This window comes from Mirounga angustirostris, unplaced genomic scaffold (assembly GCF_029215605.1).
Source record: "Mirounga angustirostris isolate CCGP_5_RB_7025 unplaced genomic scaffold, mMirAng1.0.hap1 SCAF_15, whole genome shotgun sequence".
In the NCBI taxonomy this organism is placed as follows: Eukaryota; Metazoa; Chordata; class Mammalia; order Carnivora; family Phocidae; genus Mirounga; species Mirounga angustirostris.
In genome coordinates, this window is record NW_026991723.1 from 72,025,053 (window position 1) to 72,038,428 (window position 13,376).

At 39.5% G+C, this 13,376-nt stretch overlaps 1 protein-coding gene across 13 annotated transcripts in view; it reads right to left on the reverse strand.

The window, feature by feature from the left end:
- LPAR1 (lysophosphatidic acid receptor 1) overlaps positions 1 to 13,376 on the reverse strand; it is a 297,361-nt gene that overhangs the window by 116,759 nt on the left and 167,226 nt on the right. The window contains exon 1 of one of the 13 annotated variants that reach the window (XM_045882913.3): positions 10,601 to 12,618. The exons of the other annotated variants lie outside the window; for them this stretch is intronic. The gene's annotated coding sequence lies outside the window, so the exon portion shown is untranslated. Of the gene's footprint in view, positions 1 to 10,600; positions 12,619 to 13,376 lie in introns of those variants that run through there. 13 annotated transcript variants of the gene reach the window in all.

The window sequence follows — 13,376 nt, forward strand, 5'->3', positions numbered from 1 at the left end:
TTAAAAAAAAATGATCTGAAATGCAGAAAAAGCCTTGCACAAAAAGGTGTTCACTGAAGTGAGGTAGAGCTACTGCTGGAATTAAGGTCACCTTTAATTAGGATATACTATTAAGACAAAGGACAGGATATTCATTGTACCCAATAAGATTCTGACCCTATAAAATGTACCAAGAGATTAGAAGGAAATATCTCATAAAAAGTTGACAATTGCTATCTCCAGGTGGTAACTGTAGCTAGTTTTTACCTTTATATATTTTTTTATATCTACAATGAACACATATTACTTGTGTAATTTATAAATTTAGAAAACCTTTTTTAATATACTTGGAAATCATATGATATTACTCTCAAATTAGTGATCCCACTCTTCATTAGTCTCAGAAAATAACATAAGCCATTGGGTGCAGTGTTTTTTAAAATAGCAAAGAAATGAGAAAACTAAATGTCCAAAAATAGGACAATGGTCAAATGAACACAGTTTAACAACTTAATCCAAATGGATTACTATTAGGCTATTAAAAAATACAATGATTCAGACAATACGGTCACATCTAACAGTAAATAGAAAATGGTCAGCAGAGGCACAAAAATAGACACATGGATCAATAGAATAAAATAGCCCACAAATAAACCCATGCTTACATGGTCAATGAATCTACAACAAAGGAGGCAAGAATGTACAATGGGGAAAAGACGGTCTCTTCAACAAATGGTATTGGGAAAACTGTACAGCTACATGCAAAAGAACAAAACTGGACCACTTTCTTACAGCATACATAAAATAAAGACCTAAAATGTGAGACCTGAAACCATAAAGTTCCTAGAAGGAAACATGGGCAGTAATCTCTTTAACATCAGTCATAGAAACATTTTTCTAGCTATGTCTCCTGAGGCAGGGGAAACAAAAGCAAAATTAAACTATTGGGACTTCATCAAAATAAAAAAGCTTCTGTACAGCTAAGGAAACAATCAACAAAACAAAAGACAATCTACTGAATGGGAGAAGATATTTACAAAAGACATATCTGATAAAGGGTTAGTATCCAAACTATATAAATAACTTACACAACTCAACACCAAAAAAACAAGTAATCCAATTTAAAAATAGGCAGAAGATATGAATAGACATTTTCCCAAAGAATAAAGATGGGCAACAGACACATGAAAAGATGCTCAACAGCACTCATCATCAGAGAAATGCAAACCAAAAGTAATGAAATATCACCTCACACTTGTCTGGATGGCTAAAATTGAGAACACAAGAAATAACAGTGTTGGCAAGGCTCTGGAGAAAAAGGAACCCTCATGCACTGCTGGTGGGAATGCAAATTGGTGCAGCCACTGTGGAAAACAGTATGACGTTCCTCAAAAAATTAAAAATAGAGCTACCTTATGATCCAGTAATTCTACTGGGCATTTACCCAAAGAAAACAAAAACACAAATTCAAAAAGATAGATGCATCCCTATGTTTATTGCAGCATTATTTACAATAGTCACGATATGGAAGCAACCCAAGTGTCCATACATAGATGAATGAATAAAGAAGACACACACACACACACACAAATGGAGTATCACTCAGCCACAAAAAAGAATGAAACCTTGCCATTTACAACAACATGGATCAATCTAGAGGGTATAATGTTATGTGAAATAAGTCAGTAAGATGATCACATGATTTCACTCCTACGTGGAATTAAAAAAAAAACAAAACAAAGAGACAAAAAAACAGACTCTTGAATATAGAGAACTGGTGTTTGCCAAGGGGAGGTAGGTGGGGGGATGGGTGAAATCGGTGAAGGGGATTAAGAGTACACTTATTGTGATGAGCACTGAGTTATGCAGAGAATTGTTGAATCGTTATATTGTATACCTGAAACAAATATAACACTGTATGTTTATTATACTTGAATTTAAAAAAATTAATTAACTTTTTTAAAAAAGAAAATGGTGAACAGAAACAAAAACACATTTGTTAACTCTAGGTAGAAGTGGACCATAAAATAGACCACAGTGGAAATAGGCCATAAAATTAACATGATTAAATGAAAAATATACTACATTAGGGAACTGCAAACATGAGTGGGTTTGTTTATTTAAATATTGCCACAATGCAGTGGTTTCATAATGTCTGGTTTCAGAAAATTTTTAAGCATTTTAAAGAATATTCTAATCAGTGTTTTTATATAAAAACATTTTTTAAAGGAGTTGAACAGTTTTAAATACCTTAAGATATGTTTACTGAAAAATTACTAGCTGAGTTATTCCACCATCAAAATGGGATGAAAAAGGAAGGGACCTAGGTAAGTAAATGATTCGGTCAGTGCATTCTCCCTGTATTAGAATTAGCCCCAAATAGTCCACTAACCTCTGCCATAACAGCAATGGGCACGTTTAAAACTTTTTTCCCGAAATTAATGGAATGTTAAGTATGTTTTACAGTAACTATTATAGGAATAATATATTTAGACATGAAACCTGAACTGATTCTTGCTACTAGAGAAGGTATTTAACAAGGTCCCTAATCCCTGAATCAGATAAGAATTTGTGATTTGTGGTACTCCACTTTGAGGTGGCCAAATGCTTGAAGAGTTGCCAAGACTCCATTTCCCAAGGTCATGATGACAAAGTCCTGCTTGAGGGTTGACATTCCCTTGAACAAACAGAGATGTTCAAGTGATGCTCCTAACTCTGAAGATAAAATTCCTCCAGGGAGTTGTAGATTTCTTTCTACACAACTTTTCTCCTAGAGCTATCCAGGATGCCTTTCCTGAGAACACTGGGCAGTGCATGAGAACACTCTGTGCCTCTTTCTAGCTTTGTATGCCTTGAACTTAACCTAACTCCATAACTCCAAACCCTTCTGATTCACTTATTTCCAGTACTAGCCTTAAGCAATACCTGTGCCTATTACCTGCCTGGATTTATGCCCAACCTGGATCCCAACCACCAGCTACACGACCTGCCCCTGCCTCGTCCCGCATCAGGAGCCCTGAGGTCCTGGCCAGGTTTCCATATAGTATGAGCTTAAAGAGAAGATAATTCAAAAGCAAATAAAGGAATATTAGCTGATGAATCAGCATCAAAACACACTAAGTAAAATACCCACAGCTACCTGAACTTGAATAAATACTATGAATGAGGAATTAGATAAAGCTCAAACAGAAAAAGCATGCATCTTGTCTTTTTTCCTCAAGTATATTTTACTCAAAAATAAGAGCAAGTGAAATAAAGCACTCCTAAGTAAAATAGTGACTTAAAATTTTGAAATTACCAAAAAATCTACTTTAATCAACTCTTTTAATGTGTACAAAAAATGGAGTCAAGTATTTTTCTTCTGTTCCACATAAGACCCATTCTTTATCAAATATTCCTTAAACTTGGAATAGTCATTAAAACTGAATTAGTCCTCCATGTGATTCCTTAGCTCTTAAGTCTCTTTGAAATAACATCATTCACTGTTCAATTGGTTTTTATAAAATGTGGATTATATATAACTTAGATACTGCACATTTCCCCCAAAGCAAATACTCAGAAAATAAACTGAATGAAGATGATTTTTCATCTTCAGAGACTCTCAAAGGTTAAAAAAAAAATTTTTTTTCAAGTATGGGCAAACTGCAAACCAGGATGGTAAAGCCGTAAAGATCTGCCCAGGAAAGTCCTAATCTTTGCCCACCCATCCATGTTGCCGAGAAAAGCACTAGATGTGTCATCCAATGAGCCTAGCCTTACAATACACATAAGGACGTAAATACCTGGAGTTCTCCCACATTTAGCTTGAGCTTGTCAGACTAAATTAGCTCAATGTTCTTTGAACATTAAACAGCCAGAGCAAAGTTGAAAATAAAAAGTACAGAGTCACCGAATGAGAACGATTAGTGCAAACTGATTCAAGTCCTCTATTTTTATTTTTTTACTTGAGTACAGTGGACAATGTCACATTAGTTTTGCGTGTAGGAGATAGTAATTCAACTTCTCTCTAGGTTCTGCTCTGCTCACGAGAGTAGCTACCATCCGGCACCACACAACGCTATTCCAGTATCATTGACTATACTCCCTATGCTGGACCCTTCATTCCCATGACTTACTCATTCCACAACTGGAAGCCCGTATCTCCCACCCACCCATCCCCTTTACTCACGTTGCCCATCCCCCCACCTCCTCCTCTCTGGCAACCATCAGTTTGTTCTCTGAATTTATAGGTCCGATTCTTTTGTTCATTTGTTTTTTAGATTCTGCTTCTGAGTGAAATCATATGGTACTTGTCTTTCTCAGTCTGACCAAGCCCTCTTTTAAGACAACGACCTGAAGGCCTGGAAAGCGTGGGTACGATCAAAGGCCCACGGACACTGGTGACAAAATTCGCACTTGACTCCTGATCTCGCATCTGTCTCATTTAGTTTCAAATTTACTTTATGAATTCCCAATTTAAAATATATTTTAGGGGCGCCTGGGTGGCTCAGTTGGTTAAGCGACTGCCTTCGGCTCAGGTCGTGATCCTGGAGTCCCGGGATCGAGTCCCGCATCGGGCTCCCTGCTCTGCAGGGAGTCCGCTTCTCCCTCTGACCCTCCCCCCTCTCATGTGCGCTCTCTCTCTCTAATAAATAAATAAGATCTTTAAAAAAAATTTTTAAAAATAGGGGCGCCTGGGTGGCTCAGTTGGTTAAGCGACTGCCTTCGGCTCGGGTCATGATCCTGGAGTCCCCGGATCGAGTCCTGCATCGGGCTCCCTGCTCAGCAGGGAGTCTGCTTCTCCCTCTGACCCTCTCATGCTCTCTCATTCTCTCTCTCAAATAAATAAATAAATAAAATCTTTAAAAAAAAAAAAAAAACCTCTTCACACAGCTTTAGAAAAGGTGAGGGGAGAACCCTAAAAATCCTACTATGGCAAAATAAAAAAAAAAATCCTCACAGTAATAATTCCTAATTCCATTATTGGAAACAAAAAAGCCACTGAGAAGCTATGAAACATCCACCCAACCACCTGGTCCTCACTTACCAAAACTTAATTTCCGTGTTTTACTTTCTTCCGAATTATGCATAGGTACTAAATTGCTAACAACGCTATATGAGTATTTTTTTTTTTAATCCAACCAAAACTACATCTACATATCCAGGCAGAGCTTTATACAGTTCCTAAAGCAGAGCAAGCCACAAAATTGCTATAATATAAAACGGCTTCAAAACATACACCTACACCTACCTCCCAAAAATATCCTTTCTATTCCTACCTGAATTTTGTTAAGTGGGGGAAGGAAAGTCACAAATAGAAAGGCCCACTATGTATCACAAAAAATTGCCAACTCATCAGACCAAAAGGCCCGCCTTCCGTCATTCACTTCTAGTACTCTATTTCGCTTCTATTACTCAATTCTTCCATGACTCTACAGTCCCATGTTCACACAACCCACCTCAGCCCTGCAGTTAACCCCTTCTCATTCTGCAGAGCTAATCAAATGTCACTTCCCCAGGGAAATCCTGACTCACTCCAAAGTCAGAGAAGGTTCTCCATTTAATCTGTTTTGAAACTCCCTGTTCTTCTTCCCTTCGAATGCTCATATTTTGTAAGTATATATGTGAGTGATCATTTGGTCAGTATCCCCCTTCCCACCAGACTCCATGCTTCATGCCTCCAGTGATAATGACTACTTTATGTACCACTCCATTCCCAGCTCCCAGCACAGGAACTGGTATTGTACATAATAAAGACATGTTGAATAGTGAGTGGCCCTAATTCCACATAGAGCAGTAACACACCAGATCACTGTTTTCAAAATTTCTGAGTTATGACCAGCATTTTTTAATGAAAATGAACAGACCATAATAGAAAACATAGGGACAAAAAATGTTACAGTTTTCTGTTTGTAGTTAAGCTGCATGAAACTTGTTTTATTCACGTATATAACCATTGCTAACCTTGGGGCATGGTCAAAAAAAAAAAAAAAAAACCACGTTGAAAGCCACTAAACCAGATGTCCCAATACAACTCCTCCCAACTTCCCATTAAAATGCTCAAGAAGGTGCACCAAACAGCAAAGATCAGCAACAGTACCAGAAAGAGGTGGGGGGGAAGCCAAAATCAAGCCATTATTTCCACTACACTCTTTGAAAGATGGATATGCAGCACATTCTTAGACCACATAAATCTGAAAGATGCACACTGCATCTTCTGAACTTCAACAAGACACATGCTCTGATGAATGTAGGAAAAGTCCTGAGTCTAACTCAGGAATGCAGAAGATGCCATTGGCCGGATAAATATGAAGAAATCTCCCAACTACACAGGAGATACCTTTCGAGCCAGCTAAAGCAAGGGGCCTAGTGGCCACAAGAGCTAATGAGGGTCAAAACAGACACATGCAAAATATAGTGGCAGATTTTATTACAGAATAGAAGACAAAAATCTGAAGTCTATACTTAGAGTTTCGGAGGTAAAACATGTATAAATTTATGTATTAAATGTATAATGGAAATTGGGAAGGGGAGGGGCGCCTGGGTGGCTCAGTCGTTAAGCGTCTGCCTTCGGCTCAGGTCATGATCCCAGGATCCTGGGATCGAGCCCCGCATCGGGCGGGCTTCCTGCTCAGCGGGAAGCCTGCTTCTCCCTCTCCCACTCCCCTCTGCTTGTGTTCCCTCGCTCGCTATCAATCTCTCTGTTAAATAAATAAATAAAATCTTTAAAAAAGAAATTGGGAAGGGGAAAGAAGGCAAGAATAATTAAGGCATACTAAATTCTTTGTTGTGCAGAGGAGTCGGATCAAAGTAATTTAGTTCTTTGACTTTGAGAACCAGAGAAACCCAGGTTTAGGAATGTATTTGGAAAACAGAGACAATCACTTATAAAATTGAAAACTAGACTTGACCACTTCAAAATACTATGGATGTACTGAACAAGGCACAGAAAGAGAAAAAAAAAGGCAGGAAGCATATTAGATTGACCCATACAAAACCTGCCATTTTTATAGGTCAAGAGCAACCAACTACCAACAATTTCACATGACTGAATCTATCAACAATGAAAACAGTAAAAGCTAACGCATTCAGTGTGCCAAACATTTTTAAACCATTAATTCCGGATTTCTGTGTGTTTGTGTGTTGTTTCTTTACAAATAGAAATCTGTAGGCTTAAAGACATTATGTAATTTATGCAAGCCCATACGGCGAAATATTGATGGAAAAAGGCAAGCCAGTTCTTTTTACTCAAGGCTATGGTACCTTTCATAACAAAGAGAAAACTTAAGGGTAAGAATGAGGTTCAAACATGTGGGTTATAACAATAAACGTAAAAGCCATACGTTTCCCTTAAGAGGTATGCTAAAACAAAATCCAACTGTTTATAGGCAGGGCACCTGGGTGGCTCAGTTAGTTAAGCGGCTGCCTTTGGCTCAGGTCATGATCTCAGGGCCATGGGATTAAAGTCCTGGGATCAAGCCCTGCATCAGGCTCCCTGCTCAGCGGGGAGCCTGCTTCTCCCTCTCTCTCTGCTGCTCCCCCTGCTTGTGCTCTCTGTCAAATAAATAAAATTCTTAAAATAAATAAATAAATGTTTATAGGCAAAAAAATATAAAATAAAAGGACACCGGAAGTTTAAAATCAAAGCACGAGTGAAGTCTTTTCAGACAAAGACAAAAAAGCAGATTGGCAATATTAATCTCAGGAAAAAAGTAGGGTGTGGTTCCAGATGCAGAGGATTATTTTACATTAATAAACACATAATAAAGGCCCAACAGGAATCTTTATTTAATATTCTGCTGACACACAGAAAGTGCTATAAAGAAATTGACAAAAGCCCATTTGTAGACAGAGACTGAAGGACCATTATCAGTCTACAACAGAAACAGGGCAGAGAAAATGAGAATAATATTATAGTGGCTGAATTAATAAACCTATCTGTACTTGTCACGTAGAGAAAATCCTGCTCTTTTCAAGCATCACAACACAAAACCTGCAACTGACCAGAAAGTCAAACTGTACAAACCTCACTTAGTTACTATGATAAAGGAAGTTTATGCAAAAGATTACATGTGTGCGATAAAGCAGTAATCGGCCACATCATAGGGAACCATCAATAGCATTCCTGATGAAGTCAGGTATTAACAAGAATGTTTACTTTGCCTGTATTGTTTTACATTTTCACAGCATTTTTCTTGCACAAAACAGAATTTAAGCTAGGTCCATTAAAAACATTGCTACTTTTAGACTGAAAATTCCTTCTCCCTCAATGACGGGCAAAATTAGCAAAAATAATTCAAAATTGTTGGAATGAAGTACTATATATCAAAAATGCCAAAGCTGATCAATCTCCACCCTCACGCAATTTCATCATTTAAAACAAATGACCTAATTTCAACTCAAGAAGTGAGGCCCAGACTTCTGATTTTCCTCAGTATTTTCCCCAAATTACCCCTTCCTTTTCTGTATCAAGGTCTTGTTTCCTCTTCCATCCTCCCAGTTTCACTGAACTAATTCAACTCATCTTTCCAACCTCAGTATAAATACAGCTTTCTCCAAAAAACTCTTCCCACCCTCCCAAAGCTGGTCTCCCTACTCCACTCTTCCAGGACACCCTGCTTTTCTCAATCATTCCAATCACACTGTGAGTTACTTGTTCAAGGCTGCCTCCTCCCCTAGATTGTAAATCCCAAGCACTCAAGACCACAGGTTATGCATTATAACATGCTCAGTATACTAATTTTTAATTCATAAAATGTCCTTTCAAAAGACTTTTTCTTCAGAAAATCTGAGTTCTACTATGTGCAAGGGACTGTACTAAGCATGGGGAAAAGAGCAGTAACTAAGAAAAATTTAAAAAACCACTTTCCCTTGTTTAAGAAGTCAAAAGTCAAAAGTCAAAAAATACAGTGGAGGGGAAAAAAAAAATCAGGCATGTCGGATAAACGGGAAAGGTCATACAATCTTAAATGTAGTCATTAGGGCAGGCTGCACTAACAAAGTGGCATTTGAATTGAGACCTAAAAATGGAAAGAGAGCAAGCATATGGATACCAGGGAACAGAGAACTCTAGGGAGAAGTCACAGTCCATGGCAAAGGCCTGGGAACCACAGTCCGCTGTGTAGATAAGCTCACCCATGGAGACTGTTCAGAGCAAGGCTGAAGCTCTGGGAACACCAGCACTGAAAGATGGCAGAGAAGCATACACCCTTAAAATAAAGAGATTAGAAGCAAGCAGAGATGGGAACTAATTAAACATTGTGACTACCATGTTGTCACTGAAAATTAAAAATGGAAGATTTTAATGCCAGGTATACTTAAGAAACAACACAGAATGCTACTGACTATTCAGGAAGATCAAATATTTGAAAAACTCCAAGAAATGATCCCAAAATGGAATGAGGAAGTTATTTTTGAAGGACAGCACTATGGCTGAGTCTCCTATACTTTCCAAATTCTAAAATGAGCACGTACTGTTTTTATTATCAAATGGAAAAGAGTGTAATTTTAAAGAATCATAATGGCCTAGAGAGAAAACGACTAAGAACAGATTTATCCTTGTTCTAGCTCACATGCAGGAAGCCATGCCAATGTAATTATACAAAATGGAAATACACAATTAGAAAATTAAAAAAAAAAAAAAAACAAGTAAACAGCAAAGTTATACTGTATCCTACTTTTACCTTCATCAGGCAATGGAAGCTTACATGTACTAGACCAGATTTTATAAATCCCCACAACAAACGTGTTGGGGTTCCTACATCTGGTCTTTACGCTAATAGGGTTTCCAGAGTTTTGCTAAGTTTCTCAGCTTCTCTTTTATTATAGCAACGACAGTAATAGGACTTTCACTGCTGTTAGTCCTGCAGTAAATTAAAACTATATTTTGCAACTCCTCTCAGCCCCCAAACCACCACTAGCCTTCTAATTAGTTTCAGAATTGTCTTTTCGTTTGCCGGAATGGATTGTTTCGGGAGCTTTTATGCACCCAAAGGAACATCAAGCTGGAACTCCATCCTCTTTGTATCATCCCAGGACCACCTCATCAAGAAAAGCCATCGTGGGCGCTCAGTGAATGTGTGACAGCCTGTAAGACTATTTCAGTCACCTGCTAGAGAGAAAAACAGCCTAAAGAATCAAAATACATCTTGTCCTTGTTAAAACACCAAGTATATTGAGGGTGAGGGTCCCTTTCACAATGTGCATGTACATCAAATCACATTTGCACTAAATATCTTACCGTTTTATTTGTCAATTATACTTCAATAAAGCTGGAGGAGAATTTTTATATTTTTATATTAAAAAATATATATATACCACTCTTCTCACTCTAAAAGTGCTCTTCAGCTTATCCTGTAAATTTCACTGGTATTTACTCTGATATATAACAATTACTCCCCAATACTGCCAAGCTCTGACCTCTCAGCCAAGCTTCAAATTCAAATTCCAGCCACCAGCTCAAAATCTCTGCCTAAAACCAACATGCCTCACTGGAAGAATTCTTATACTGTCATGTCCCATCTGCTAATGGCATCGACATGCCCTTTTCTTTGTTTGGTTCCCAATGGCTCTGCCTGTTGGCACTGCAAGACTGACCCGAAGCATTACCTAACTCTGCCACAAACCCTAACCGGTCACTCACCCGCAGCGCCTGCGCCTTCTACGCTTCCATGTGGAATGAGCTTCTCAGCCAAACTGGGCACGGAGGCCAGAATCCTGCTGCAAATCCTTCCTCACCTCCAAGGCAGAGTTACTCTCTCCATCCTCAGATGTTCAGATGGCACTCTGTTAAAATATTTATCACTGTCTGCCCGATCTCAGGCATTTATTTCCATGGCTTTCCATGTTTATGAGCTACTTGAGAGCAGTGACCATACTTTCTTGGTGGCTTTATTATTATTATTTTATTTTAGTCTCCTGAGCCAAGCATAAGGACTTCACCACAGAAGTGCTCCAAGATTTCGGCCGCATGAAACTGAACTGACTGGGGCTCAGAGAAAGTGACAAGGGAACCAGATTCTGCCGAATTTGGAAGTCAGTTATCCTGCCCTAGCCTTTGAACTTTTAGGTCTCCGTGTCTACTCCAAGGACAGCAAGCAGTTCTGTACGGAACTACAATAAATACTGAGTACAGAATGAATGCCTCATTTTCTGGACGGGACAATAACCCCTCTTCCAACAAATCACAGCCCAAGATGGCAAAGCGGCGCCTTCACAAAAGGCAATTCTGTTTCGGCTGTGAGTCTCCCTTAGCGAGAGCCCTCCACCTTACCGTCTGATTATGGCCTCGGAAGGGGGCTCCTCGCTTAAAACTCGCACCATGAAACCTGCCTGGAATAAGGAACTCCACCTATCTTCTCTGCTGGAGAGCTGGACGGGCCTACCCCAGACGCCTTGTTTTTCACCTAACAAAAGGTTCGCAGATGCCAAACACGTGCTCCGAAAGGCCCCTCCTCCCCTCACCCGAGACCCAGATGAAGCACAGTCCTTGTGAGAATAACATTCTCTGCAATGATATTTGTTGTCTCGGTTGTCACACAGCTGGAAATAGTTTTCTTGTTCTCTGTTCATAACAGCCAGACATTCATCTCTCTCTGATAGAAACCTCACTGAGTAATACCATACTGCACCGATTCAAGAAGTCCCATTTATATGTGTGCGTGGAGGTCTGTTTCTGAAGATTCACATGCTCCTGGGACTTCAAAGGTCTGAGCCACGGTGGCAGCCTTCCTAACAGACTCTCTAGAGCAGAGGCAGGAGCGAGTGTGTGCACCCACAGACACACACACACACAGGTCCTTGGGTATCTATAAACAGACCTGCACGCACACATGTAAGTATCTACATACACAAACAAGTTTGTAGATCTGTAAGAGAAGTACAAGTATGGAAGGCTATGTAACAAATTGCTCACAAAGGAGCTACATCACATGCTTAAGGTTAAAGGGACTGAGGGAGGTTATTACATGTACTTTAGACACCTCTATATTGTTTGAATGATTACAAAATCCACATCTTTTTGTAAATGAATGCAGCTACCTTCTTCTGGTTCGAACACTTTCTACTGTGTTCATTCCCCAGTGATCTAAACAAGTAAACTACATTAACAGCAAAGTACAGAGATAGTGTGGCCTCATAACAACGGACTCCCCAACGAACACTAGATTTGAATTATTCTAGTAAATCATAAACTGAATATAGAAACACACAAGTTGGGTCAAAATTAAGAATATCCAAAATGAGGGCGCCTGGGTGGCTCAGTGGGTTAAGCGTCTGCCTTTGGCTCAGGTCATCATCTCAGGGTTCTGGGATGGAGCCCCGTGTCAGGCTCCCTGCTCAGCGGGGAGTCTGCTTCTGCCTCTCCCTCTGCCCTCCCCCCTGCCCATGCTCTCTCTCTAATAAATAAAATCTCTCAAAAACATAAAAATATTGAAATTGAGATGGAAGCAAGCCAAGGTTACAGGTAAGACACAGCTAGAGCTGTCTCTAGATCTGACACAAACAGGTAAATCTCGGCAAAACATTTCAAGTTTATCAAATGACAATGAGAATACCAGGCTCTGTCTCCTTCTCCTGTTTATGAGCGAAAGGCTAACCTACCTGAAGCCACTGAGACTCAAATGGAAGAATAATTCAATAAGCATGCTCCGTATTTGAAGCATTTCAAAAGAACTTCCATTAAAATAATATGATAGAAGGGGCACCTTCTATCTATAGACCAGATAGAAGCGTCTGCCTTCGGCTCAGGTCATGATCCCAGGGTCCTAGGATTGAGCCCCACATCAGGTTCCCTGCTCAGCAGGAAGCCTGCTTCTTCCTCTCCCATTCCCCCTGCTTGTGTTCCTGCTCTCGCTATCTCTGTCAAATAGATAAATTAAAAAAAAAAAAAAAAAATATGACAGAACTCCCTGAAAAGATGAAAAAACATCCTTGTTTTCTGTTTCCCAGTACATGGTAGGTGTGCAACGAATATCTATAGACCACTGAACAAATGAAAGATTAAGGAACAAGTAAATGAACACTAGAATTGGCAAGCAGATGTCAGGTCTTATTCCCATTTTACAGATGTAAAAAGAGAGAAATATTGACTTACCCAAATACAAAGCCTTTCGATTCCCTCTATCTTGATCCCTTTTTTCTCTTTTAGGTTCCTTGATTTATCTGCTAGGGTCCTTCCAAATCCTAACCCTTCAGCAGTCTTCCCTGACCCTGACCACCACCACGCCCCTGAAGGTAAGGTGTTTCTGCTTGGTGTTCCCATACTGCCATGGGCTCATCTCGCTCACCTCGCTCATCACACTTGCTACACTGAATCACTTGTTACACCAATCTGTTAACATGTCTGCACCTCCTGGAGGGTAGCAGTCCTGTCTGGACTCCTAGCACAATGCTTATTATACAGCAGGCAGTCACTTGAG